The sequence below is a fragment of the Cucurbita pepo genome, chromosome LG01 (genome assembly GCF_002806865.2).
Source record: "Cucurbita pepo subsp. pepo cultivar mu-cu-16 chromosome LG01, ASM280686v2, whole genome shotgun sequence".
NCBI classification, from domain to species: Eukaryota; Viridiplantae; Streptophyta; class Magnoliopsida; order Cucurbitales; family Cucurbitaceae; genus Cucurbita; species Cucurbita pepo.
This window is the reverse complement of record NC_036638.1, coordinates 10,101,637-10,106,162: the sequence shown is the minus strand read 5'-3', so window position 1 is coordinate 10,106,162 and position 4,526 is coordinate 10,101,637.

The following is a 4,526-nucleotide window of genomic DNA, read 5'->3' as shown; positions in this document are numbered from 1 at the left end:
AATATTTCCTAAAAATGGAATTAAAATAAAATAAAAGAAAAAATTTAATTCTATTCCCATATTTTTATTTGTCTATTTTTTTAATCGTTTTCTAAATCTTACCATATTTTTATTGGTCAAACGATTTTGTTTATCTTCCTAATATAGATCTAGCAAATAGACCTCTGATTTTCTAAAAATAGATCTAAAATAAAACTACCTATAATTACTATGATTTAACTAAAATAAAATAAAATTTTCTAAAAACAGAAATAAAATAAAAGAGAGTTAAAAGGATGAGAAATAGAATTGGAATTGAAAGTTAAATCTTGATTGATATTGATAGATAGGATACACGATACCAACTAATACTGACAAATAACAAAAATATAAACTAATTAAATTTTGAGGATAAAGTAAAATATACTAATTCTTGATAATAAAATAAAATATTACTACAAATCAAATAAAAAATATTAAAGGATTACTAATATCTAAGATATATTTTATAACTAATATATTATTCAAATTAATCTCGACTAATTTAAATTAGCAATAAGTTGCATTAAATTTTGACATGATTGAAACACACGGAAACTAATAATAAAAATAGAAAAAAAAAACGAAATAAATAACACAATAATTTGAGAAGAGGGTTTCTCCATACTTATACTATTTTCTTAATAAAACATATGACTAATGACTATTTAAAAAGACAAAAATACTAACAATTCTTCTCCTAGAAATACTCCACGGTTAATAACTTTGAATCGTGCCATCTATAAATCAAGCTTATTAACTCACATCTTTGATTTTCGAAGTAATGTTATGCATGTTTGTATTTGAAGCTTAAAAAATGGTACCAAACGCTCTAAATCATGTATAAGTCAAGCTTATCCTTCTGACAATCCCGAGGCTTCCATGGATGTTTTTCCACACTGTCTTCTTTCTCTGCCACCTGCTTCGAGAGATTTGGAGCGTTTTTCTTGATCATATTTATCTAATACAGCTAACCCAGAACTATACTTCTTCATTTATTCGTTTGAAGCAAGTGCATCGACTTATTATTGTCCATATCATTTTAATGAAAAAGATATAAAATAATAAATTATTTCTATACTAAACTCAGTAACAATGAAAAAAAAAAAAAAAACACCACCATCTATAGGCATCTCAAATCTACAAATAGGACAATGATGACTTTTGTTCACCCAACTTCTTAAGCATTCTTCATGAAAAACATGCAAGGCATCTCCAATAGTAATATTTCACTTCCTCTTTTCTAATCTTTTCCATGCAAATTACACCACTTTCATCCCTTCGTATTTTCTCAATAGTTACTCTACTTAACATCTCAATAGCAATTTTGCTCGTAGGAACCATCGAGTCTTCACTTATGAACGATCTCACATGATGGGTTGCAACATTCCATAATTTCAATGTAACTGTTAGATGAAAAACGTTTCCAAGCCTACCTAAATCTGCAATTTCTTTGATTCTTCTCCCGTGGTTTATTATTTGTCTGTGATAACCTTAGCATCAAGAATGAGGTTATTCTATCTTCTGAACTTGGACGATAAGAACTGTAGCAAGGTTGCATCGTCGTCGTCGTCAAAGTTTTTGAGAGGAAATTGACGAGTTAGGAAGAAAAACTTTCGGGATTCATGTTGCCTCGACAATAATAAACTACCATTTTCTTCTATGAGGAAGTGATTGCAAATGACTTGGACCATTAACGTGAGTTTGATGGGTTCAACATACGATGAAGTTAGGTGAAGTTGTTAAAGTTTGAAACAATACGCTTCAATTTGTAGTGACATACTATTGATGGAGCTTCCATGATAAAGATACTCCATATTAAAAAAAAGTGATTAAAAGAACTGTTTCACATGATAACCAAAGCGAAGTCGAGATAATATATACAAAAAGAATATATGATTTCCTTAAACAATTGGAAACCAAATTGGAATTCAAATTTAAAATGATATAATGCAAATATTATCCACTTTTTATCTTTAACTATTAAATAAATTTTTTTTTTTTTGAAAGATTTATCTTTTTTTTAAAAAAAGAGTCTTAAAATAATGACCTAGCAAATATTATTAACCTTTTATTTTAACATTAAATACATAATTTTTTTTAAAAGGAGTACTAAATAAAGATTAAATAAGAACAAGGTTAGATATAATAATAGATATATTATATAATACCAACCTTTTTTTTATACACTATATTTTAAATTTTAAAATTCAGAATTTAAATACATTAAAAATATAAAAATGTAAATTTTTTCGTAGGATAATTTTTAAAAACAAAAAGTTACCAATTCTCTTCTTTAAAATCTTTTGATTTTATTTATCTTATATATATATACGTACATATATGTATGTAGTATCGATATATATNTAAAAATCTTTTGATTTTATTTATCTTATATATATACGTACATATATGTATGTAGTATCGATATATATACATGTATGTATCGATATATATACAAATAACTATATAGATATGTATTATGTATATATCTACATATGTATGTATATGTATGTATATATATAGATATAGATACATACATATATATACGTATGTATATATATATATATACACATAAATATATATATATATATATATATATATTTTTTTTTTTTTTTTTAAAAAAATTGTTAGAATATTACTCGTCTTTCCTTTTAAATCTTTGGCCCTAAAATGTTCTCCTTCTACAAATAGTTATGTTCATCCTCTCCTCATTTTTATATGGCTTCCTCAACCAGTTGATTCCTTAGAAGAGGAACGTGTTTATTGCGTAACGTTTCTACCTCCCTTGCAAGAATTTTCATCAATCGTTTTTCATCTCAAATCTTCATTCAACGATAATAGGTAATAATATGNTCTACAAAATCATGAGAAGAGGAACGTGTTTATTGCGTAACGTTTCTACCTCCCTTGCAAGAATTTTCATCAATCGTTTTTCATCTCAAATCTTCATTCAACGATAATAGGTAATAATATGAAATTTTCTACTTAATTTAATGTCACTATTGTAGACATATTATAAACATTGAATGTGGAAATACNTTGCAAGAATTTTCATCAATCGTTTTTCATCTCAAATCTTCATTCAACGATAATAGGTAACAATATGAAATTTTCTACTTAATTTAATGTCACTATTGTAGACATATTATAAACATTGAATGTGGAAATACCTCATTTAATCTTTCATAAGACGTCACATTCATCTTAAAACACAGCCATGGACTTGCGTGTTTTGAAAATATCTTTAAAAACGACACAACAAAAGACTAAATAAAATAAATAAACGTTTTGATGGAGTTTCTTACCTTCTCAAATTTACTGTTTTATCTTTTGATTCTGTTCACTTAGCTTACCTCAAATTTACTGTTTCTATTCACTCCCACCTTCTTACTAAACAGATATTATTAATTAATTAATTCTTACTTCAAATTTTACTTTTTCTTTCTTTATTTTCTTACTTCCAACTATTTCCTTCTTTTATTTTATTTTCTTATTTTCTTACTCCAAATATTTTTTTACCAAACATATTGCGGATATTTATAGTCTTCCGACTGATGACGTTTGTGGCCGGAATTTATTCTCGATCTCTTTTAATCTAACGAAGTCAAATTGACCTAATTTATAAAATTAAAAATAATATTTGCCAACGAATGTTACGTGCTTGAGTGGCTAAGGAGCGATTCTTATCATATAGGATACCCTCATTCACATCTCTCCACGTGAACAATTTGAATTAAATCATTTGTAACGATTATAAAGTGTGTCATATTAATAATGTTACTAAGAAAACTCAACCAAAATGTATAAATCTAGTTTGCTTGTATGTTTAGTCTATTTTATTTTACGGTGTAACAAAATCATTATGCTAAAGCAAATTTGGAAGCAATTTTTTTGATAATGACGTGCTTGAACCGTGTTATGAAACAACTCTAGACCCAATTCATGTCAAAAAGGACATGCAAGATTTTAATTTGAAACAACGAGACCTGCAGATACTTAACAAACCAATAGGAGACTCCACGATGGATATTTAATCTTTTTCAGCTTTAAATGTGAGCAAGGAAGCCTTATAAAGGAAAGGTCACAAGAGGCCCATCATCCTTGCTGGCACAATGTCCGGTGTCCACCCCCAAATTCTCGCTGGCACACCAAGCTCACTACTAGCAGATATTATCCACTTTGGATAAAACCTTTGAAGGAAAACCCAACAGAAAAAGCCTAAAGAAGATAGTATCTACTAGCGGTGGGCTTGGGCTTGTTACAAAGCAACGGTGACGAATCCAAGTACTCTCTTATTCTCCTTTCCTCTAATATGTTATCAGTTCTATGATGAAGATAGAAAACTTGCCGTATAAACAAATGAATATGTGGAGCTAAATTGTATAGACAAGACAAGAGGTGTGGATGTGGTTGTGGTTGAAGTCCCTGCGGTTTGTGTTTATGTTTAGTGGTTATTAGTTAAATTTTTTTTTGTGTTTAGTTGTCATTATGCACGGGGAGTTATT